Below are 26,287 nucleotides of genomic sequence, written 5' to 3'. Positions count from 1 at the left end.
GCTCCCCTTATCTGACTAAAAGCAGCAACTTCTGGGAAATTAGGCTGCCATAAATTCCTCTTCAAGGCAGATCTATTCCCAGAAGGGAAAATGGGAAAAAGAGCTACCCCTTCTACAGAAGAGGTTTTTTTTATGGCCCTGAAGGAGCCGGAAAGACTACTCATACCTGTATAGACAAACATTATCACCAACTTTCTTATCTCCTGTTTGTTCTCCTGAAAACCCATTTATCTTTACAAAGATAAATGTTTTCCAACGAGTGCCTTTCTCCATCTTCCCTTCACCTAGTATTAAGATGGTATATAAGCCCCAAATTCTAACCATTCCTTTGAGTTCTCACAGAGTTCTGCTGCTATATGCACATTGCGTAAATAAACTCCATTTTCTCTTCCTGTTAATCGGTCTTTGTCAGTTTAATTTGCAGCTCTCATTCACTCAACCTAAGAGAGTAGAGTAAAAGCTTTTCCTCCCCTATGCTTTCAACTGGTTGCATGAGGCCCACCCACATTAACAAGATAATCTCCTTTACTTAAAGTCAATTGATTGAAGATATTAACCACATCTATAAAATACCTTCAAAGTAACCCACACTTAGATTAGTGTTTGATTAAATAATTGGGTAGTATAGCCTAGCCAAGTTGACATATAAAACAAACCACCACACAAAGGAAAGAAAGGATGGATAATGTCTGCCCCCCCACCCCGCCCGCCCCGCAAAAAAAAAATTGAGAAAACACTAGGAGGATTTGGTGATTGGCTGGAATGTGGGGGTAAAGAGAAAGGAGGTCCAAGGTTTTAGCCCTGGACACAATGGTTTGCAACTATCCTTCTCACATCTGTTCCTACCCTTAACTTCCATCTCACTCTTGTCCTACCCTGAACAATGGCATATACGTTTCTAACAACTGATTGGGGTTAGGGACACAGTGTGTGGCAATGTAACGAAGTTCTGTATCGGGATCATCCATGACCTTGGCCCTTTTAGGGGTAATGCTTTAGGTAAAAGTAATCCCAATGGAAGTATTACCATGGCTGTTATAGAAAGAGCATTCTTTTACCTAAGAATTGAATAATCAGTCAGATAGCAGAAGAAAAAAAGGGCAAGAAATGATGTGAGAAAATTTTCTGAAATAATTCTCTCGAATTGCCACTTTCCTCTGGGCAGTGACATACTAACTGGTTAATGTACCTGCTTTCATCGAAATTTAAGCAAATTAGTGTAACCTTGAGCACGGTTTACAAGCTTTCTGCATTTGACATAAGATTCATTTATCTGGGTTGGTGTTTTCCTGGGTTTCATTTCTATTTTTAGGTCTGGGTTTCTTTCTAAGTGACACACCGGTACTACTTGTGAATTATAAGCTTGGCATTTTGGCAACTCTAATAACGAAAACCTGAAGCGTGGAGATTAAAAGCCCTGCCTGGCCAGGTTTTAAATTGAGTCTGGATGCACTTCACTTACTCTGTTAGACTGGTAACTTGTTGCCAACAGAAACCTAAAGAAGCACATTCTGCAATTAATATGTTAACTATCATTAATGGCTTTGTTTTCTCCAGACAAGCCAACAGCATAGGCATTAGTCTTTAGTCTTGATAAACTGGTTCTGAGAAATGAAAATCACATGAGTTCGGGAAAGAGAATACAACCAAGCAGTGAATCTAGCAGCAAAATGCTTTTTACCCTCCAGGGTGAATTATAAAACCTCGAATTTAGAAGCTAGTATGACAGACTTTATTTAATGTGTCAGAAATGACAAAGCTTTATAACCTCCAGTCCAAATCTGACTAAGCCAGCAGACCACTTTCTACAGCCCCCAGGGCACCCAAACTCCTGCACACCCACCTCCCACTTCTCCAGACCAGCGCTTCCTCCACTCTGGAGCAACTGTTATCGAAACCTCACTTGATTCCTTATACTTTCCTCAGGGCGTCTACAAGCCCACCTTCCTACATTTCAGCTACAGACCAATGGCTATAACACAAAGCACCAGGCACTTTACCGACATTATCTGGTCTGTCACTTTATCTCTTTACTTCACACTGCCACTGTGAACTAAGCATTATTATTAGACCCATTTTATCGCTGAGCAAAATGAGCTTGAGAGAAATGAAGATCTCACATCTTATAAGTGATAGAAATGGGATTGTACCCTGGTTCTTCTGAATCCAAATAGTGCACCTATCATTTTACCTTCTTAGTTTATATAGGATAATTTTCTGAAAAAGGGATGGCTTTTCTCAGTTCGTCTATCACTAAGTGTGTGTGGGGTGTCCTACAGCTTAAAGACATGGTGGACATTTCCCAAAACCTTTGCTTACTTGGCATAAACAAGAAAGAATCGATCTGGGCTTCTGAACTGTCCTTACAGCTTCTAAAGGACACTGTCCATCTTCCATTTTTCATCTCTTTGGTGTGATGGAAGAGCAATGGGCCATTCAATAAATGGAGCACTACAGTTGGGGGATGCAGGGGAGGCATGGTAGCCTCCATCGCCTCCTGGTAGGCGGTAGGGTCATTGGCTCACAAGGCCCTGAGCTCTGGGATAATACCGTGAGCTGCCAATTCCCTTCCACCACCACCAATAACGCATCACACAGCAATGTGGCAGTACCGTTTTCAAGAGGTTTCATATCCCTTATCTCATCCCAACTTCAAACACCATTCTCAGAAAATTAAGTTGTGGGAAAACTTTATTCTACCCTCCACTTTGTGTGCTGAAACAAGAGTAACAATATAAGCCTCCTCCAGGTTAATTGCAGTTAATACATGCATGGTTCCAGTCTGATTGTCCACAGGAACCAGATTACTTCTCAGTCTCATTTTAACTTGTGAGGACATGAGCTGAATTCTGTGGAATGACGGTTATCTGTGAAAGATACCCACATGATGGGTTCAGGGCAGTCACGAGGCGTTTTCAGAGCTGAACGTCAAATCTGTGCTTTTCTGCTTCTACGCTGGCTCCCTGCCCCTTGTTCTTAGAGGCTGACAGCTGGGAAGTGTTGTCAGAATATCTGTGATTATTTCATCATCTATATCAACCTCAAGAGCAATGAAACTACATGTGTAAAGATCCAACGAGAGCTTTTCTTGAAATTTTGGGTTTAGACTACCCAGGATCTGCCATTTATTAGCTCTGTCACCTTGCAAATCTCTTAACTTCTCCTGATCTCAGTTTCTTCTTTTCCAAATGGAGATAATGAAAACTACCTCACAGAATTCTTATAAAATAGATAACTAATAAGAACCTGCTGTGTAACACAGGGAACTCTACTCAGTACTCCGTAATGCCCTATGTGGGAAAAGAATCTAAAAAAAAAAAGAAAAAAGAGTGGATATATGTATATGTATAAGTGATTCACTTTGCTATACACCTGAAACTAACACAACATTGTAAATCAACTATACTCCAATAAAAATTTAGAAAAAAAGAAGAAAGGAGGGAATTCCCTGGCAGTCCAGTGGTTAGGGCGCCACACTCTCACTGCTGAGGGCCAGAGTTAGATCCCTGGGTGGGGAACTAAGATCCCACAAGCCGTGTGGCACAGCCAAAAAAAACCTCAAAAAACAAAAAACCAAGATGAAAGGAGGTAACATCTGTGAAATTAGGATGCTCATTAAAGGTAACTCCTATACTTAAGTTAATTATTATTAGTTCTTACTAAAAGATACTTTGGGGCAAGGATAAATTTTACTAGGTGTTCCAGTCACACCACCTACGCTACGCTGGGACAGAAAATTTCTCATCCATATAGTATCTAATAAAGATGAAAATTCTTCCCAAAGAACTGAACTATAAAATCAAAACACAGCAGAATGAACACAAAGATGTACTGTCACCTTTAAAGACTCTGACTCACAGTTAAATGAAGAAAGTGAAAAATATTCATGAAAATGAAGCATTCTTAGGTCAACCAGAAGGAACGGGATGAGGAGGGAAGGTCATCAACAAAAGCAGAGCAAAGCTGCAGGCAGGTGTTACCCTGTCCGGAGGAGAGTGCATCCTCTCAAGCTACTTCCTGGTTTCCATCTAGTACCTCCTCTGTGTCTTTATCCTCCTGATTGGTTGGAATGATTCCCATTTGCATTCAAATATGCTCTAGTATCTTTCATATTTAAATCCTACCCCTCTTGACCCCCCATTCCCTCTTTGGTCACTGTACCATTTCTCTGCTCCAATGGTTAGGACTCCGAGGTATTAGAGGATTTTGTTGTTGATATTGTTGTTATTTGGCCGTGCCATGCAGCTTGTGGGATCTTAGTTCCCTGACCAGGGATTGAACCTGGTGGTGGAAATGCAGAGTCCTAACCACTGGACTGCCAGGGAATTCCCTAAATAGAGGTTTTGAAAGCACTGTCTACACTTCTTCCTGACTCCACTGCCCACCTCCCATTGACCCTTCCACCCGTTCCATCTAGCTTATGCCCCCACCACTCATTGAGGAAGCTCTTGATGAGGCCACCAAATTCAGTAAACACCTTTCAGTCCTCATCCTACTGGACTTCTCAGCAGTTGATACACGTGACGAGTGGCTCCTCATAACACTCTCCTTTTGGAATCTGTGACACTACCTTCTCTTGGTTCTGCTGCCACCTGCCTGGTTGTGCCTTTTCAGTCCCCTTTGTTAACACATTGGCTTGTACTCAACAACACAGTGCAAGGAGTTCCTGTCTGTCCCCAGGCTCTCCTCTTCTCTTGTTCTATACTCTGTTCTTAGGCAGTCTCAACTATTCTGATTGCTTTTTTACAGTGATTCACAGATTTCTACCACCAGCCCAGATCTTTCCTATATCATGAGACTCACATATCCAACTAGTATTTACTGTCTCCACCTGGAAGTCCTCCAGGACTCTTAGACTGAACATGTTAAAACTGAAATCCTTCTTTGATCTTGCTTGCCTGTTTCCTTGCGACATCCTTCTTCATTATTTCTCAGTTCAGTTAATGGCACTACCAATCACCAAAAGTTCAAGCCAGTAACCTGAAAGTCATTCTCAGTTCCCCCCTCTTGTCACCTACTATATCCACACCAGGCCCACGCCATCAATTCTACCGTCAACAAGTGTCTCCAATGCAGATGTCTCTGTCATCACCCAGCCCAAGCCATCGTCTTCTCTCGTCTCAGCTATTGCAAACAGCCTCCTAATTGGTCTCTCTTTTCTCTCTGTCCTTCTTCAATCACTTCTCTTTCTTAAAAGGTGCCTTGGAACATTAATTAAAATTCTTCAGTGGCTTTCCATTGCAGTTGGGATAGACTCTAGAATCCTTACATTGGGCCTTTGCCCATCTCTCTACGCTCTTCTCAAGCCACTCTCTGCCCACCCTAGTTATTCTTCAGCCATGCCTCTCCTTCATTTCTTGTAGAGCTCTTTCTGGCCACAGGGCCTTTGCATACACCGTTTCCTTCACGTGGATTCTCCTGCTGTCTCCTGCCTTGCCTTACCACCCCCTCCCCCATACCGTTGCCTGGCTAACTTCTACTCACCTTCAAGTCTTAATAGTCTCTCTTTAGAGAGGCCTTTCTTGACCTTCCTATCTAAAATAGGTTCCTCATAATTCTCATAACTTTTCCTTCACATTTACTACCATTTGTAATTATACGTTTAGTAGTATATTTATTCATTAAATATCTTTTTTCTCCATAGACTGAAAGCTCCATGGGAGGGGAAATCACATGTCTTTTGTGTATCAGTATATACTCATTCTTACCGAAGTGCCTGGGACATCATAGGCTCTTAATAAATATTTGTTGAATAATGAATAAATTAATATTCTTCTGACAGGCATGTTCTATTGTAAAAACAGACATTGGAGCCTGATGCTAGTAAACAGTTAAGTCATACAGCTCATGTCAATACCCCTTGCTAGGATTCTAGGCTTGCCAACCAATCTTTTGATAACTTGCCTTCTCATTTCTAATTCAAATATCTTCAGGTCCCACAGGGTCATAACTGAGTCCAGCTGAGCTTTAACACCAAAATTTCTAATTTGGTGGCTCCCCTGTAGAGCCACATACCTCAGCCCCCTAAGTGTCCCCAAGTATTTCTCAGGGTCCCCTTCTCTTCTCCAGCCAGCCCCTCTGCTCCTCTGGGAGGATGTTATCCTTCCCAAGGGGCTCTCCCCAGGGCTTTCCCAAATGGCACAGCCCTCAAGGATCCACTTAATGCTCTGTGTCTTTTGTCTTCTCTATGCTACGTTTCTCCTGGGACTCTTTTCCTTCCAAGTGATAGATCCCAATTCAAACTAGTTTGAGCACAGAGAAGGCCTGATTAGTTCTCATGACCCTGGAAGAGCCAGGGCTGAGCCTGGAGAAAGCTGGGAGCAGGAACCTCCAAGCTCTGGTTCTCTGCCCCTCGTCTCATCTTCTCTCCTCTGGTGGCTTCATTTGCTCGTACTGCAGACAAGTTCTCTCCACTTATTTGGGGACGCAGCGCAGCAGGTCTAGGGTTTCATGCCCAAGTCCCACATCCTAGGGGGAAGAGCTTTCCCCCACCAACTCTACTTAGAGAAATCTGAGGGAAGGGTTTTAGTTGACTGGCCACATGCTCTGCTTGGGTGACATCTCAGTCCTGTGTGGCCAGGGGTGTGGAATCCCAGGTTTCGAGTGGTGGAAAAGTCTCCCTGGAGACAGGAGGAGGGAGGTGCACTTCCAGGAGAAGGAATAAGAGTGTGGAAGGCAACATCAGAATGTCCACTATGCTATGTTTCGGGCAGAGATAGTGAGGCTGCCTGTTACAGGCTGAACTGTATTCTCCAAAAGACATGATGAAGCCCTACACCCCAGCACCTCAGATATGAGGTGGTCATTGCAGTTGTGATTACAGTTGACCCTTGTACAAAGGAGGTGGGGTGGGGGGGTAGGAGCACTGACTTTCAGCTGAAAATCTGTGTATAACTTTTCATTTTGCCTTTCGTATCCTCAGTTCCGCATCTGTGGATTCAGTCAACTGCAGATCATGTAGTATTGTGATAGTGTAAGTGGACCCATGCAGTTCGAAGCCGTGTTGTTTAACGTTCAACTGTAGTTAAGATGGTGTCACACTGGAGTAGTGTGAGTCATTAATCTAACTTGTGTCCTTATAAGAAAAGTTATTCACAACACATTAAAAAATGATGAGGGAGATTTTATTCAGGGTACCATCATGGTAGGTGTAGGGACCACTCCAATGGGGTTTTGCAGTATGGAAGAGAACTTGGGCTCGACTTTGAACACAACAAGGAAAAGTGAAAATTTATAGCCAGAGAGCAGGGTGGTGGGGGGGGGGGTCAGTGGATGGAAAATCACTAAGAGGAAACAGCAGGGGTAAGGGGGGATTTCTTGCTTAAGGAAACTAACAGGATTCTTGCTGAAGTCAGGCCAGGGTGATCAGACATTACGTGGGGGATGGAATAGGATGACAAACTAAACCACATATCGAGTGTGATCCGGTATCAACGGTGGGGCATTCTGGCTAAAACTGGGTGATACAAAGAATGACACAGAACTCCAAAAGTCGAGGTCTCGTTGAGAAGAGAGTTCAGAGGAGCCTGACTAGTTTGGTCAAGGGGAGAATCTTTATCAAGGAGAACCCCTTGCGGAGATGGAGGCAGAGATTGGAGTGATGTGTCCACAAGCCAAGGAACGCCAAGGATTGCCAGCTGTCACCAGATGCTAGGAAAGAGGGATGGAACAGATTCTCCCACAGTGCCTCAGAAGGAACCAACCCTGCTGATGCCTTGATTTCAAAATTCTAGCCTCCAGAGTTGTGAGAGAATACATTCCTGTTGTTTTAAGTTTGTGGTACTTTGTTACAAAAGCCCTAGAAAACTGATATACAGCCCCTTTCCCGACTCTGATTGGCTTTTTGTCTACTGGGCTCAGAATCACATACAGTTTCTCATGAAACCTCCCTATACCTTCTGACCAGCTTCTGACTATACCTCACTCCCTGTGGGTGTTCAAAACCTAGTGCACGAGTTTGGAAGGAGAAACTGATGCCATTCCCACTGTATCTGCTCCACTCTGCCCATTTCTCTCCATCCACCCTGCAACCATGGTCCCCCTATGCACTCACCCAGTGTGCCCTTTTTGGTTAACACAGGAACACACTGCTATGGGCCTCTCTTACTGACCGGGAGAGAGGTCTTTGATTAGGCTGACTCAGTAACTGTTAAGTTGAGCCATTGTATTTCTCATTGGAAACGAATAATTTGGCATTCTATTTTATACATTTCTGTCTTTGAGCTTTGTTAGTGAATTAGTATCTGCGTCCTTTTAACTTAGGGCTGCTAATTAAAGATTCCTAATTAGCAAAAGTGAAAGACAAACCTCTTGGGCCTGTCTGGAGGGGCTATCAGAAGGCCAGGTGATACCTGTCTCCATGATACTACCTTGTTCTTTTCCATTGAAATGTCTTCGTGCGTAAAATGGACTCTGCTCCTAGCACTCTTTCCTGCCCATGGACACCGCCCTCAGTCCTAATTGAGGATTAAAACTAAATGTGGCTGTTTTTCCACTTTATCTGCAAAAGCTGCTCTGATTTTATCTCTAAGTTATTCTTGTCCTATAAAAAGTAAAATGCTCCCAACTGATTAACTCTACTGTAATTTAGTGGTTGCATCAAATTCCCAAGAGTGTTTGTCCTTGGGCATAATTTTTATACGACTAAGTAGTTATGAGTGTCTATGTGCGTGCATGGTTGCTTGGCTTCCAATGAGATGCTTGTACAATGTGATAACCTTGTGCCATATGTTGGGCAAATATCTTGGCTGTAATTCACAGGCAATTGACACATTAATAGGTCCTCTGCCATTCTCATTGTGGAGACTCTGTGCTAGTGGCCTTTGTCTACCATGGATATGACAGAGGGGCAGGATTAGCTCACTGATGCTCGGAGCACAGTTGACAAGGGATTTCATGAAAACAAAGCCAAACAAACAAGGCAGCTTCCACAGGCACCTGGCTGAAAAAATTAAAGTTGATTGAATCCTCTATACAATGATAGAAAAGGAGGTAAAATATGCCTTTCCTAATGAGTTTCTTTACAATCATTAACTGTTTAAGACTTGCTCTTCCAGGAAAGCAGCAACTTTGCAAGACACATTCTACTGGGTCTGGGCCCCAGAGGTATTGTTCACACTTCTGGCAAGCAGAGTCACTGGACAACATTGCTTCCAAGCCAGTGCTGGCAAAGAACCCGACACTCTCTTCCCCTTGGCCTGCCCTGGCTACTGAGTGGCCACATGGGGATGGACTCAGTGCGGGAGAAATTAAATGTGCCCAGAAGGAAAAAAACTGAATTAAAGTAACAGTCTAAAAAGGACCATGAAAATAGACAAAATAAGTACAGATTCTATGTGAAAGAAGAAAAAAAAATAGCACCAAGGTTTACTAATAAACTTGGCATGAATAAATACTGTACCATCGGATTTAACATTATTTATGGATCTTTCATTTGCTATGAGTTGGCATTACCAGCAAGCATGAGGCACTCAAATGCAAAAGTACACAGGAAAAGCCATTTTCACTCTGTAAAATGAGCACATACAAGATTACACAAGTGCCCTGTGAAACGGTGAAAAGTCTGCATAGTGTGGTTTTAATGGTCACGCCTGTCCACACAGAAATCCCCACCAACCTGCCATTGTGCTCACCTCCACTGAGAATGTCTACCAACAGTGTCCCTCGACAAAGACAGCAATGTCAGTTCCAGACGAATAGGGTTAAAATACACTGGGATTTAAATATTACCTGGGGCTGAAAGGAGTAACTAAGGTTAGCTTTTACCCATTAGTGCACTGTGGTTGGCCAGAGAATTAGCTACTCCTCTTGGTAGTTATGGGATTGATATTTGATTTCTGTGTGGGATCAGGGTGCCCACCCCGAACAGGAAGTGACCAAGGGTCAGAGAGAATAGAATAAACAAAGCGTGTGAAATAGCAAAAGAGGTTCAGAGAGGCAGCGTGCATGGTAAGAATACTCACTTAACAAGCTCCAGAAAACTGTTATTACTGCCACTTCCTAAACTGTACAATTTTTCAGCAAACTACCTACATTTTGTGGGCTTCAGTTTCCTCATCTGTAAAACTGGGGTCATAATACCACTGTCATAGGACCGTTGTCAAAATTAAACTAGATATATGTGTAAACACAGACATATGAGACACAGTATGCCCTTGAAAATACAAACTTCCCAACTACTTCGCTACAGGATAAACTGAAATTGTGAAGGGGAGCAGGGTAGGGCGACCAATGGAGCATGTAAGGAGCTTCTGAAGTGCGGCCAAAGTCGGAGGCCACTGTTTTAACTGATTAATACTAGACTTCTTTCATGTAACTATTATAATCAGTGCTAGACCTCAACAGGGGCTTTTGGCAAACTTTTTCTGTAAAGGGTCAGATAGTAAATATTTTAAGCTTTGCAGCTCATGCTCTGTCTCAACTACTCATCCCAGCAGAGAAGAAAGGCATCCACAGACAATACAAAAAAGAATGAGTTTTACAGTGTTCCAATAAAACTTTATTTTTGGACACTTATATTTGAATTTCATGTAATTTTCACGTGTCACGAAATACTATTCTCCTTTTTTAAAAATAAATTTATTTATCTTATTTATTTATTTTTGGCTGTGTTGGGTCTTCGTTGCTGCACGTGGGCTTTCTTTAGTTGCAGCGAGCGGGGGCTACTCTCCATTGCGGTGCGTGGGCTTCTCATTGTGGTGGCTTGTCTTGTTGCAGAGCACGGGCTCTAGGCGTGCAGGCTTCAGTAGTTGTGGCACACGGGCTTAGTTGCTCCGCGGCATGTGGGATCCTCCCAGACCAGGGATCGAACCCGTGTCGCTTGCATTGGCAGGCGGATTCTTAACCACTGCGCCACCAGGGAAGTCCCACTATTCTCCTTTCGATTTGATTTTTTCCAACTATTTAAAACTATGAAAACAATTCTTAGCTCATGGGTCATACAAAACCAGGTGACAGGGCTGGATTTGGCCTGTGGGCTGAAATTTGCTAATCCCCGTTTCTGGACACTGGATTATTTTCTTTATATTCGTTACCTCCTTTAATTCAAATATCAATCTGATGAGCTAATGTTAGGAAGGGAACTTATTTTATGGAAAAGAAAATTGACCGTGGGATCAGCTGGGTGACCTTGGCAATTTTCTTAACGTTTCTCTACCTCAGCTTCCTCATCTACCTTGTAAGCTTGGTACAGAATTAAATGAGTTCTGACACATAAAGCACTCAGAACACTGCTTAACACATGGTAAGCGCCTCATAAATATTAACTGTTACATCCTCAAGCATTAAAAACTCTTCTCCAACATGATATTTAATGACGGCATAGCATTCCACGTAGATTTTCATGATTTACTTACCAAAGTCTCTAATGTTGGACTTTTAATTTGTCCTTTATTTTGTTTCCTCAAAAGGAACTCATAATTACTTTGTAGAAAAAATTTGAAGTGGAGATAAGGGGACTTCCCTGGAGGTCCAGTGGTTAAGACTCTGTGCTCCCAATGCAGGGGGCCCGGGTTCGATCCCTGGTTGGGGAACTAAGATCCCACAAACTGCAACTAAGCCTGCGCGCTGAAACTACTGAGCCCACATGTTCTAGAGTCCTCACGCTGCAACTAGAGAAGCCGGTGCGCCACAACAAAGACCCAGCGCAGCCAAAATACATACATAAATAAAGTGGAGATAAGAAAAATAAAAATTGCTCGTAATTCCATTATGCAGAGATTATAACTGCTATTATAATGTTATGATGTATGTTTTTCCAGGTTTATTTTTATCTTCAAACAAAGCTGGAGGAATTCCCTGGCAGTCCAGTGGTTAGGACTCTGCGCTTTCACTGCCAAGGGCCCGGGTTAGATCCCTGGTTGGGGAACTAAGATCCCACAAGCCTCGCAGCCAATAAATAAATAAATAAATAAAACAAACAAACAAACAAAGCTGGGGTTACACTGTACATACTGTTTTATAACATGAATTTTCACTTATCATGATAGTGAAGGGCTTCATGACCTCTAAGATCCTGATCTTGAACTCCTGGACTCTGATTTCTATTATCCTAGTTTAACATGTGCCTTCCCACTTCTCACACCTATTCCCATAAGGGAGACTGGGCTGACCATCTGGTCTTCTTGGCATTATATTTCTTACTGTGAAACTACAAATTGGCAGCTGGTTTCACACATCAGTCTCTTAGGAGTTTAGTTACTGTTAGCTCCCACTGTGAGCCTGAGTGATTACCTCCAAAACAGCAAAATAGGGAGTTTGGGGATCTTCAAAGCTGAGAACCTTGGGCATTATGACCTAAATAAAGTCACGCAGTCCTGTCTGAGCAGCCAGTCAAACCCTGTCAGCCTCCTTCTGTGACATCTTTATTTTGCTTTCTTTAAGTGCCTTACCAATGATTATACATGATGACTAGTATTTATCATTTTAAATGGCAAACAACTCTAAGTGGCTCTGGTGGAGAGCAAGTTCAGACATAGTTGCTAGAGACTAGCTGAAAGTAGATGCCCCTTTGGAGTATTATTTGAAATGCTCACTTTATACAAAAATGCCAAATTACCTCTCCCACTGTTAAAATATCTTGTTATACTTCTCCTTCCTGTTTATGTTATCAAAGAAGTACGTATGTATACTTCAGAACTCAAATTTTGATCTGTTTTTGACTAAACCTAGGTTTACCACACTATGGTAATTTTTCACATCGTTGAGAGAAAGTTGAATTGTTACAGTGAATTTTCTGTGGATATAGAAGCTTCTACAGTTGATTTAAATATCTAAAACTCTCAACACAATGTGTCTTCTGATCACACATGAAGTCAGGCACTGGCACACACTAGACCATGAACTGGACTGATCTGAAAAGACTACTGACTTGCTATCTTACCCCCTGTGTCTACTCTGGGCAATGAAAAGAAAGTCGGATGCATTTAATTTTTGAAGTCAAGTGTTTATTGATCTGGAAATCGAGTCTGTATACCTGCTGCTGATGGCAGAGTGTAGGCAGCACGTGAGCCACTGTGTTTTGTGTGCTCTGAGTGATGTGGGCATTTCCCTTTCACCTGTGACAGGGCCAAAGCAGAGGCACAGAGGCCTGAATACAAACACGAGAAACACCTTACCACCTGGGAGTCGGCGGCAGGTTCAGGCACATCCCTTCCTCAGGCATTTGAGCAGCTCTTTCTACAGCATTGCCCCGAACGGCAGATGGAAGAGTCAGATTAAAAACCAGTGAAACAGTGGTCCCCTAACCTCTTAACCTTCTCCTACTCCACCTCCTGACAAAAAACCAAACCAAAAACCTAAAGAGGCACTTTGTCGGCTAGACATCAACCATCTTCTTTAGCTTTATATATTTCCAAGGAAAAATTACAAGGATTGTTAAAGTCATTTTAAAACACACAAGAAGCAACTATTGAACACTTACTACTACAATGCCATGCATTGTCATATTCGTGGTTTTTTAAAATTAATCTCAGAACGGGGAAAACAGCTTATTAGCAGACCCCGCCCCAGAGGATGAGGCCTAGGTGGCCGGTAACACGAGCAGGGTAAATATCATAAATGGTAGAACTCAGATTTGAAAGCAGATCTGCGCCCTCAGACCCATGTCCTTCCCACGATCACACTACCACACATCTAGAGCAGAACCTTCTTAGCCACAGAGAGCAGCTAGCAGAAAGCCACTGCAGGAGGAAGGGCCCAGAGGAAAACTGCTGGGAGTGTCCAGTGGGGCAGGGGACAGAAGCACACGCCATGCGTGCAGTGTTATTTAGAAGCTTTTTTTCTTAAATATACAGAGATGTGTCCATACCCAGGCATGTCTCTCAAACATTCATTCATCCAGCTTGGGCACAATAGGGATGCTGGCAGATTGGCAGCGGGGGTTCGTGGTACAGCCAGCACAGGGTAACAGGGGGGCCCCCCCGGGAAGACAATCTAGCCAAGAGCGGGAGCCCAAAGGACAGTGTGATACCTGCGCAGAGGCAGGTGCTGGGCTCCAGGAACCGTATTGAGAGCTCAGGGTTAGGTCTGAGATAGTGAGTGACCTGTGGGTTGGATCACCAGAAAATGAAAGCAGCAGGAGTACTTTGGGCTAGTGGGTTTTTTGTTTCGTTTTGTTTTGTTTCGCTTTTTGCAGGGACTCCCCACGACGTGCTGGAACAAACAGTGTGACAGTTGGGTTGGCTGGAGGAACTGAGCGGCTCTCCCTCCCCACCTGCCATTCAGAAACCCCGCAAAAGTGTAGCCTGAGGGTGTGTGTGAAGAAGCAAGGAGTGACTCCTCTCTCCCCACGAGGAGAGGGCAGTGCACCCACAGTGGCCGGGTGTGTGCGCCCGGGTCGGGGAGGGCGGCAGGCTTGGCTCTGAATGCCTGAGCCTCTTCCTGGAGCTGCAGCTCTGCTTGGGGGCGACTGCTGTCATACTGTAGGTGTGCAAAGGTGCAGCCAGAGCAGGGTGGGATTCAGTCTTGAGAAGGTGAAAGGGACTTTTTCTTTCTTTTTTTAATAAATTTATTTATTTATTTATTTTTGGCTGCGTTGGGTCTTCATTACTGCGCCCAGGCTCTCTCTAGTTGCGGTAAGCGGGGGCTACTCTTCGTTGCGGTGCGCCGGCTTCTCATTGCGGTGGCTTCTCTTGTTGCGGAGCACGGGCGCCAGGCACAGGGGCTTCAGTAGTTGTGGCACACAGGCTCAGTAGTTGTGGCTCACGGGCCTAGTTGCTCCGCGGCATGTGGGATATTCCCGGACCAGGGCTCGAACCCGTGTCCCCTGCATTGGCAGGTGGATTCTTAACCACTGCGCCACCAGGGAAGTCCCTGGGCTTTTTCTTTCTTTTCCCCAAAGAGCCTGCAGTCTGGGGGCGGAGATCTGGACAAATCCCTAATTCTACTACTAAGGGCTAAGCACTGAGCATGACTGGTGGAAATCGGAAGTCAGGAGGACCCTGAAGTTGGTGTGGAGGAGGGGCAGGGGTCCAGAGGTGGTACTGGTTATCTATTTCTGCGTAACAAATTAACAAAAAGGTGGAGCTGCTTAAACCAACAGACGGTGATTATCTCACAGTTTCTTTGGGTCAGAAATCAAGGTGTGGCTTAGCCGGGGGCCTCCAGGCTGAAGGGCTTTCATGGGGTGGCAGTTTTGCCATTAGCCGAGGCTGCCCTCCCGTCTGAACGCTCAACTGGTGTCGGACCTGGTTCCGAGCTCGCTCCTGCGGTTGCTGACGGGAGTCAGTTCCTCACAGGCTGCTGGCTGGAGGCCTCCCCGCTGTTCCTGGTCACGTGGCCCCATCCCAGGGCGTTCGCAACAGGGCAGCTGGCTTCCTGCAGAGCAGGTGAGTGGGGGGGAGGGCCCCGAGAAAGGAGCCACAGTCTTTGCGGAGCTGATGTCACTCCCGCCATACTCTGTTCTCCAGAATCACATCAGGAAACACACTCAAGGGCATGAATACCAGGAGGCGGGGATCAGCGGGGCCATCTTAAAGGCTGCCTGTCAGAGTGTCCAAGCTGAGACCTGAAGAGTGAGGAGTTGGCTGAGCACAAGGGGAGGGGCGGGAGGGAGTGTCTGGCGGGTTGGGCTGCGGCTGTAACTCTGTGGCTGTGCGGAGAGCGGCTCCCGTGGGTGGAGACGTGTGCTAGAGAGACCAGCAGGGCCCAGAGGGCGTAAGACCTTTTAACCCAGATTTGTGAAGGTGGACTTTACCCTGGAGGGAGGGAGACCTTCAAGCTGGAGGCTAAAATTTAAGATCTGACCTTAGAAAGATGACGGTGCTGTGGGGAGAACGGATTGGAGGGAGTAAGAGAGAAAGAGGAAGGCCATTGGGGAATTTTGAATTAAGGTAGTGACTGAAGGAGTCTAGAGATACGAAGGAGTTGGACTGACGGTCGCCACCTTCTAGAACACAAGTTCAGCAGGGTCTCTGGTATCCCCAACCTTCTGGCTTGAATAACTTGGGAGAGCCTTTCTCTGAGATATGAAACACAGAGGACAAACATGGCTAGGAACTCAATATTTGAGAAACAGTGGGTCTGAGGTGCTTCGTGGGACATCCGAGAGTAGGCGCTCTGTAGGCAGTTGAAATGAGGGCATCTGCAGAGCTTCCCACAGAAATAGTGAGAGATGCAGATTGGATAATACGGCCACCAGAGCTTCCGGGACACCCTGAGCAGCAACAGTGCTTTGAAAGACAGTACAAGAAGAGAGGCCAATTGTCATGCACGAAAGAAAGCCTAAAATATGCTGCCAGGGAGGAAAACCAGGAGTCACGGGAACCAGAAAGAACACGGGGTATAAGAGTGTCAAGTAAGGACTGCAGAGCCCAGTGAGCTGAAGCCTGGGGCAGGTGGGGAGAGAGGTGAAAAGGAATGTTTTCCAGAAATACGAAGTATTATTTAATATTTTAGAAGTTAAAGCTGCCATTTCCAAATTCCATTAAAAGACAAACAAAATAGATAAGCATTTAGACATCAGTTCCCCAAAGTTGGTCTTTGTAGCGGCAACTTGAAAAAATCACCCAGGAGGCTTTTCAAAAATACCAGTTCCAGGGTATGTCCCAACCCTATAAAATTAGTCTCCCAAAATGGAGGCAGGGGCAACTGACATTTTTTTTAAAGCAGCCAAGTGATTTTTGAAGTGTGACAGGCTTTGAAATCACTTATTTAAACCTCTAAGAACTACTGCTTGATATTTGGCTTAAGCCCTTTCAGAAGAATTAAAGTGACAGAAAAATTCATAGTTTGCTGAGCTGTGAGAGGCTGATTGTTAAATTTAAGGCTTTAATAGGAAATTTAAAGCAATCAAGAAAATAAACTCCCCCACGAAGTTAAAAAACAACTAAAAAACACATCTTGTATGTTTATTATCAAGAAAATGCTAATGACGGCAATTAGGACTATAAATTTAGTTGAGAGTAAATGAGCGCTAGGCTAGTAAATAAAACTGTCTGTAAACATTTCTAAAATAGTTATCCTCCTTGGTGTGGTTTGTAAAAGAACCCAGTGGATATCTGAAGAGCTGGGGACCAGTTCCTGGCTCTGACTGAGTGGGAAGTCCTCATTGTTTCATAAACCAAGAAAAGCCCCCCAGCTCACAGTTGCCTCTTCTCTGGGAAAACCCCGAAGCTCTCTTCTCAGCACTCCTGGAGCAGCCTGGGCTGCACCCCGGCCTCCACGTCCTTACCGCTTTCCTTTGCCCCTTGGCAGTTTACCTGGGAGCCTCAGAAGTCCATTAAAAGCCCTTTCCGGGTCCTCGGGGATCCCTGGCCTTGTAAGCTCCACAACCAAACAGCAGCCTGTCACATACAAAGTCTCCAGAGTCCCCCTCGGGCCCCTCCAGGCTGGCAGCAGACCCCCAGGGACTTACCTCCCTTCCTCTGGAAATATATTTCAAAGTTCACCGCTCATCCCTCCCTTTTCTCCAGGACTTTAAGTTGAAATAGTTTTCCCATTTCTACTTTCTCTTGCTGTCCTTAATGAAAAACCTTATACTGGTTTTTCATTTCTTTTATACCATTAACTCCTCATCAGGAAATGAAAGTAACAAACAGAGGGAGGCTAGGAAATCACAGCTCCCCCTCCCTGGTTCAGTGGAAGCCTCTCTAGAAAGGCTCAGATGTTTACATCTTCAGGTCAAATTGCTCCAAACAATAGGTGCCCTTAGGTTTACCCTCACTGGGCAGAATGTGCCTAGTTTCACTGGTCTCCTACCTCACACAGGATTTCTCTGGGCTCCTTAGAATGTTTCTTTAAAATTATTTGAATCCCAAACTTATTAGTCCACAAAGAAATGCAAATAAAATATTATTCTTGTTCTATCAAGATGGCAAAAAAAATTAAAATGAAGTTTGATAATACCCAGTTTGAGCCAGCGTGCTGGGAAGCTGACTCATTCTTGCATCGCTGGAGGGGTTCAGAATCGAGAGCCTTCTGTACTGTACTGAAGGGTAAATGTGGGCGTACTCTTCACAGTAATCCCACTTTTAGGAAAATATCCTAAGGAAATAATCAAGAGATGCAGTCAAGGATTTAGGAACAAAGAATATGCATGGCAAAGCCATAATTGAGAAAAACTGGGAAGGACTTACGTGCCTCCCAGGTGGGGCTATTTCCACAAATCCTCCTGCATCTCTATGGTGCAAGGGGCGCATCCAGCCTTGCGGTCGTCCAGGTGGCAAATGTTTATTAGGTACCTACTTTGCATTAGGCACTTGCCTGGGTAAACAAAACAGGAAAGTTCCTAGCCGCCCCCGCCGGAAGATGCACTCACTAAAATTCCTAATCTCGTAAAACAAGTCTAAGATCGTTCACATTGTGCTTTTTCAGGGGAAGCGGGTTACACACTGTATCACCCCTCACTCTCTCATTCCCTGCCATAAGCAGTTACCAAATCCGAATATTTTTTCCTTCAGTGGCTCTCCCTACACGACCTCTTCGATTCCTTTTCAAAAGCAGATCCTAAGGCTCAGAGGTAACCTGATAATAGCAGAAAGAACACCCACATGGAAGTCTTCCGATTGGTTTCTAATTCCAGGAAGTTGCCGACTTTGGGCAAATCACGTCACCTCTGGACTGTTTCTAATCAGAATAAAGAAAGAAAGGGCTGGACCCATCTTTCAGGTTCTCGGAGTCCAATAATTTCTGACTCTGTGACAGAAACATCCGTAGATGAGGGAGTCTTACGCCGCGGCTAGAGGGAGGGGGAGGTGGTGAACCCCTTGAGGATCTGCGCACCTCTGTCCGGGGAGTTCCAGGACAGAGAAAAGGCAAGGGGCCGTGTAGCTAGAAGGAGGGCAACAGTACAGAAGCTGACGGGCCTGTGGCTGGTGGGGAGACCGGGCAGTGGCACAGGCTCGGCCCCAGGCCAGTTCCCTACACGCTGCCCTCCTTCCCCTGGGCCGACTCCAGGCCCACCGCGTTGGTAAGCAGGCAACGCCCTTCCTTCGAGTTGCTATTTCATAGTAATAAATAACAGCTAATAATTATTGGGTGCTTCCAGGTGCAAAACAGTGTGTAGTCAATTTAGTTACCTCACAACAAAAGTATGAGGTTCATTCTGCTGTGCCTGTTCTTCTTAGCGCAAAACATAGGCTTAGGAAGGTTACAAAACTTACAGGAAGTCGCTTGGCTAGTCCCCAGGTCCAGGGCTCTTCACCTGCATACTGGCCAGTCTTCCTCTTTTCCTGAAAAGGCAGTGGGACAGTCTCCCATTCTACCCCCTCTTTCCTGCTGCAGAAGACAGGAACTCGGGTCATTATGGTGGTAAGGGTTTATTGATTACCAACTGGGAGACTGAAATAAATAAACAGGGTTGCCTAAGTTTACGGATGGTCTTAGAATCTACTGGGGCCTCCTGTTTCCATTTAGAGCCCCCTTCCTCCAGCCCTCGTCCTCCACAGCGCCCTTCCCTGTCAGGTCAGGGTGAAGGGTCAGCTCTGAAGGAGCCGTCAGGAAGGAACAATCCTCGTCCTTTCCTCAAAGGGAGAGAGAAATTTGCAACTCAGAGGAGCTCAGATCTTGACACCCAGTTTGGACTTTGATCCTTGCAGTTAAGATCTGCTCTGAGAAATTTCCTGTGACCTGTTGAGGTTCGCTGCTACAAAGCAATAAGGAGTTTTGACATTAAGGGCTACTTAATTCAGGAATCTAAAAAGGCGGTTTAGTGTCAGGGTCCTATGAGCTCCTTGAAATTGTACAGGTGTGTATGTGCACAGGTGCATTTTTCTGGGGAGAGTGTTCATAGCTCTCCTTGGATTCTCAGAGGGGCTTACAGCTGCCCATAGGTTAACAATTCCAAGTGACAAGCGGGTGTTGCTAAGGGGGGGACAGTGGGCAAATCTGGTGGGAGTGGAAAAGGGAGAATGGAAGGTGGGGGAGGGGTATTCAGGTAAGACTTCACAAAGAGGCAGGATTCTGGGATGGGGGTTGGGGGAGCTAACATTTCTTGTGCTCTTACTGTGCGCCTGGCATTGTTCTAGACTAAAATTTACAAGGATTAGTTCATTCTTATAACAGCCTTATGAGGTAAATAAGATTATTGTTCTGGCTTTGTAGATTCATTCATTTAATAAATATTTACTGAGCACTATGTATCAGGCACTGTTCCCAGAGCTGGGGCTACAGCAGTTAACAAAACAGTCAAAAATGCCTCCTTTGTGGAGCTTACATTCCTGTGGGGAGACAGATGAGGAAACCAGGTTCCCAGAGACTTAAGTGACAAACAAGGGTCTTCAGCTAGTTAAGCAGTAGAGATTTGAACCCAGGCAGTATGGCACCAGAAGCTGTTTTGTTTTGTTTTGTTTTGTTTAAGGAATGTATAATAACTTTAAACAATTGAAAACTTAAATTTTCTGTGCAACAAAAAATACCAAAAATTAAAAGGAAAGTGAGAAAATATTGATATCGTATAGAGCAAAGAATAGCTCAAAAATGTTTTTAAACTATAAATCAAAGCCAAAACAGACATTAAAAATGAATGGGCAAAGATTACTAAAATAACTCAGAAGAGGAAATATACACGATCAATAATGTTAAATACTGGCTTCCTGAATTAACGTCAAACATTCTGTTTATTGCTTGCACAGTAAGGAAGAGCTTTACCTTGACAGAGTCTTAGTAACCTGTCAGAGGGCAAAGGGCGGAGTCTGGATATTTACTCAGGTTTTGGAAACTGGTCTAGGGCAGACCTTTGCATGGGGAAAGGGGGCTTGGTTAGGTTTGGGTAGGTCCATGATCTAATAGTTTGGGATTAACTGACACAGCCATGCAAGGATTTTAAGGAAGGGAGTTTAAAGAATCACAACAGCATGCCAGGTAGAAACCTAGAAGCAAAAATGCAAGTTGGCTTTCTTTGAAGGAGTGTATAACTGTGACTGCAGTCGTGTGCCTGCAGTTCTTCATGCTAGGCACTTGTTGGGTTTATCTAGATTTACCTGACCTGCTTCCGATCTTTAGCATAGATGTCTTTAGTACTTGTGGATAAACAGGTGATGGTGCTAAGAAGCCCATAGAATGAGGTAGAAGGGAATGATTGGTAAATCAAGTTATTGGGTTTTCCCTTTTTTTTTAAACCCCATTTTAATTACAGTGTGTGTATTCTCAACTTTTCAGTTAGATTTTTAAAAATCCTTGAGGTGTTATTGACATTCAACAAATTTCACTTACTTAAAAGTATGCAATTTTGTTAAGTTTTGACATGAGTTATGTACTCGTGAAACTATCACCACAATTAAAATTATGAATATATCTGTTACTTCCAAAGTTTCCTTGGGCCTCTGTCAAACTCCCCTCAGCCCCCATCTCCAAGCAGCAACTGATTTGTCTTCTGTAACTATAGATTATTTGCATTTTTGGTTTGATTTTATACAAATGGAACTCTATAGTATGCATTCATTTTTTGCCTGGCTTTTTTTACTCAGAATAATTGTTTTTAGATGCATTCATGTTGCTTCATGTATTAATAGCTTCCTCCTTTTTATTGCTGAATAGTATTCCATTGTATGGATATATCACAAATTATTTATCCACTCATCTGTTGATGCCAATTGGGTTGATTCCAGTTTTTGGCTACTACAAATAAAACTGTGATTAACATTCATGTGTAAGTATTTGTGTAGACATATACATATGCTTTTATTTCTCGTCAGTATTTAATTACTTAAAGAATGGCTGGATCATGTGGTAGGTATATGTCAAAGTTATTATTATTATTATTTTTTGGCCACAGCTTGCAGCATCTTACTTCCCCAACCAGGGATCGAACCTGTGCCTCCTGCAGTGGAAGTGCAGACTCTTAACCACTGGACTGCCAGAGAAGTCCCACAAAGAGTGTACATTTGGGCAGAGACTACTTAGTCTGGGGCTTCGCAGATTTGTTCTCGTCTCCTTTCAGGCCAAAGGCCTTTGCCACAAATATGTTCCACTAGATCCTTGGTTAGGCCAAGAAGCATACAAACTTGATTTCTTTCTTCGTATTTATTGGAGCCGGAGGTCCTGGAGCAGCACTGTATGTCTTGTATCTGGCACTGCTCAGTCATTTGGAACAGAAAGAATAACCCAGAACCCAGAAGAAATTGAATCCCAGTGATCAATATATGTTCTACTCAGTGAATGTGGATTACAGCAAACTGAAAAAAGAAGGTCCAGACTTCTAAATGAAATGTTTGACTACAAAGCTGCTTAGAATGAAGGTCTTCCAGAAGTTATCTGTAAAATTTTCTATTTAACCAGGAAGTATTTCCCCTCTACATACATGAAATCACGTTGGTGTATTGTGTTGGCGTTTACACTGATTAATAAATGTCTGAAACTTGAAAAAAAAAAAAGCATACGTACATTCTTAATTTTTGTTAAGTCTAATTTATCAATATTTTAAATATTTATTTATTATTATTATTTTTAAATTTTTGGCTGCATTGGGTCTTAGTTGCAGCACACGGGATCTTCATTGTGGCATGCAGGATCTTTCGTTGTGGTGCGTGGGCTTCTCTCTAGTTGTGGTGCACGGACTTCTCTCTAGTTGTGGCCTATAGGTTTTCTCTCTCTAGTTGTGGTGCGTGGGCTCCAAGAGCGCGTGGGCTCTGTAGCTGTGGTACCGTGAGCTCCAGAGCGTGTGGGCTCTGTAGTTTGTGGCATGCGGGCTCTCTAGCTGAGGCACACGGGCTCAGTAGTTGTGGCGGGTGGGCTTAGTTGCCCTGCGGCATGTGGGATCTTAGTTCCCCGACCAGGGATTGAACTGGCGTCCCCTGCATTGAAAGGCAGATTCTTTACCACTGGACCACCAGGGAAGTCTCCATCAATGTTTTTTAAGGACTGTACCTTTTTTCATATCTCAGAAATCTTTGCCTAACCCAAGATCATTTACCATGTGTTTTCTTTCGAAGTTTTCTAATTTTAGGATTTACATTTATATCTATGATCCATTTTGAGTTGATTTTTGTATATGGTGGGAGGTGTGGATCAAACTTCATTTCTTTTACATGTAGCTATTCAATTGTTCCAGGACCATTCACTGAAAAGACTATCCTCTTTGTCACTTAATAACCCTTGAACTTTGTTGAGCAATTGACCATATATGTTTGGGTCTATTACCAGACTCTTTGTTCTGTTCAATTGATCTATTTGTCTGACTTTACCTCAATTTCCCCACACTGTATTTATTAATCACTGTAGCTTTAGTGTAAGTATTGAAATCAGGTAATGTAAGTCCTCCAAGTTTGTTTATCTTTTTCCAAGTTATTTAGGCTCTTCTAGGGCTTTTGCATTTCTATATTAATTTTAGGATCAATTTGTTAAGTTCTACGGAAAAGACTGCTGGGAGTTTGAATGGGATTGCACTGACTCTATAGATCAATTTGGGGAGAACTGACATCTTAATAATATTGAATCTTCTGACCTAGGACCACACTATATTTCTCCATGTATTTAGGACTTCTTTAGTTTCCCTCAGTAGTTTTCAGTGAGCAAGTCTTGCACATTTTTTGTCAAACTTATCCCCAAGTATTTCAGATTTGCCTTGTAATACTATTGCATATAGAAATACAACTGATTTTTGTGGATTGACTCTATATCCTGCAACCTTGATAACCTCACTTATTAGCATCAGTAAGTTTTTAGTAAATTCCATAGGATTTTCTACATGGACCATCATGTCATCTGTGAATAAAGACAGTTTTACTTCTTTCTTTTCAAACTTTATGCCTTTTTTTTCTTGTCTTATTGCACTGACTAGAAACTATAGTACAATGTTGAATAGAAGTATTAAGAGTGGATATCCATGCCTTGTTCTTGATCTTATGGGGGAAGCACTCAGCATTTCCCCATAAAGGATGATGTTAGCTGTAGGTTTTTTGCAGATGACTTTCAGTATTTTCTGATCCATGAACACAGTATATCTGAGGTGAGGAAGTCCACTGAGTTTTTGGTTTTCTTTTCTAAACCATGAATGAACATTAGAATTTGTCAAAAAATTTTTGTGTTTATTGGGATGAGCATATAAATTGTTTTTATTTTTTAATCTGTAACTGTGGTGAATTATATTGCTTGACTGAATGCTAAACCAACCTTGCTCTCCTTGACAGACCCCAATTAGTCATGACATACCACTTTTATCACTGGATTTGAATTACTAATATTTTGTTAAGGATTTTTACATCTACATTCATGAGAGTTCTTGGTCTGTATTTTTCTTTTCTTGTAATTTCTTTGTCTGCTATAGGTATCAGGGTAATGCTGGCTCATGGGATGATTTGGGAAGTATTACCTTGTTGTGGGCTGAATTGTGTCCTCTCAGAATTCATATGTTGAGGTCCTAACCCCCAGTACCTCAGAATGTGACTGTATTTGGAGGTAGGGTCTTCAAAGAGGTAAGTTAAAAAGAAGTCATTAGGGTTGGCCCTCATCCAACATGACTGGTGTCCTTATAAGAAGAAGAAATTAGGACCCAGACATGCACTGAGAGAAGACCATATAAAGACAGAGGTAAGACGGCCATCTATAAGCCAAGGGAAAGGCCTCAGAAGAAACATCCTGCTGACACCTTGATCTCAGACTTCTAGCCTTCAGAATAGTGAGAAAATAGATTTCTGTGGTTTAAGCCAACCAGTCTTCGTTACAGCAGCCTTAGCAACTAACACATACTTCATCCATTTTCTGGAAGACTTTGATTAGAATTTTCATTATTTCTTCCTTAAATTTTTGATAGAATTCACCAGTGGACGGCTTCCCTGGCACCCTCTCCAGTGGTTTCCCAGCAAGTTCTGGGCTATGCCACTCCCCTGGTGCCTGACAGCAGATTCCAAACAAGTGGCACTGGTGCAGCATCTCAGTAAACTTCTTTACCATCCGGTGGGCCATGGCTGTGCCCTCTTAATAAAGTCTGACTCTCAGCCCAAGGGGGAGGGGGCTTTTTTAGGTTTGCCTTGCCTCAGCCCTAGGGTTAGTGGCTGCTTCCTATATATGCTATTCTTGTATTCTTTAGAGTTCTTTTCATTGCTTAATAGCAAATAGTCCATAATTCCAATTTCTTATTACAGTAGTCCGTGATGGTTACTTTTATGTATCAACTTGGCTGGGCCATGGAGCCCAGATATTTATCAAACATTATTCTGGATGTTTCTGTGAAGGTGTTTTTTGGATAAGACTAACATTTACATTGGTGGTCTTTGAGTAAAGCAGATTACCCTCCATAATGCATCCTATCAGTTGAAGGCCTTAGTAGAGCAAGAAGGCATTCTGCCAGTCAACCCTCTTTGAACTTGAACTACAACTCTTTCCCTGGGTCTCCAGCCCGCCAGCCTACCCTGCAGATTTTGGATTTACCAAGGCTCTACAATTGTGTGAGCCAATTCCTTAAAATAAATCTCTACATATACATATACATACACACACACATCCTGTCGGTTCTGTTTCTCTGGAGAATTCTCACATAGTTCTATACATTAAACTACCCCTCTTCAAATTGCTGTGTGATTTCTGTCTCTTGATTTGGACCCTGACAAACACACGATTATTTTCCCCTGAACTCCGAATCCATATGTGCAACTGTCTATCAGCATCTTTACTTGGATGTCTATCAGGCATGCCAAACTTACTGCCAAAAGTAAGTTCTTGATGTTCCTCCTGCAAACTTGTTTCTCTTATGCTTTTTCCAATTTTTGCTAAAGACAACTCCATTTTCAGTGAGGCTTTCCCTGGCTAACCCATTTACAATTGCAGTCCATCTCTAAGCAGTCCCAACTATACTTTCAATCCTTCTTCTTTGCTTGTTGTTATTATCTAACTACTATATGTATTACCTATTTGTCATGTTTATTGTGTAACTCCTCCATTAGAATATAAATTCCATGATAGCAGGAATTTGATGTATGTGTATGTTTAAACTGCTTTATGTCCATAACCTAAAGTAATGCTTAACATACAGTGGGTAATCAATGAATCTCTGCCTTTCATTTTTGCTGCGGACTAAAAAGCTAGTTATTTTTGAGTGTTTTGTTTAAATACTACCCTTTCCCCAGTTCATAAATACATTCTACATTTTCTTCAAAAATTTTTGTTTTGCCTTTTACATTTAGGTTGTTAAGCCAAGAATTAATTGATCTTTCTGTATGGTGTGAGGTAGGGTTTTTTTTTTTTTTTTATAACCCCTTTTAGATAACCAGTTGCCCAGCAGGCTATATTTCTACTACATAATGGTTTTATGTAGTTTTATCTCTCATAATGGTTTTATCCCTCTACTTTCTGGAGTCACTTGCCCTGTGAACTGCTCAGTATTAAGGTTCTACAAAAATGAAGCAAAACAAAG

The 26,287-nt window shown here is 43.2% G+C and overlaps 1 long non-coding RNA gene across 1 annotated transcript; it reads right to left on the bottom strand.

Moving 5' to 3' along the window:
• Window positions 1-17,777: 17,777 nt before the first annotated feature.
• On the bottom strand, window positions 17,778-18,166 carry LOC309640717. The gene is made up of 2 exons (XR_014252352.1): window positions 18,075-18,166; window positions 17,778-17,982 (listed from the first exon to the last, which is right to left on the bottom strand). It is a non-coding gene; the product is annotated as an uncharacterized lncRNA (long non-coding RNA).
• Window positions 18,167-26,287: the final 8,121 nt, after the last annotated feature.

This window comes from Balaenoptera physalus (assembly GCF_965194825.1).
Source record: "Balaenoptera physalus genome assembly, chromosome: 13".
NCBI lineage: Eukaryota > Metazoa > Chordata > Mammalia > Artiodactyla > Balaenopteridae > Balaenoptera > Balaenoptera physalus.
The sequence above is the reverse complement of the archived record's forward strand: the minus strand, read 5'-3'. Positions and strand labels throughout refer to the sequence as shown.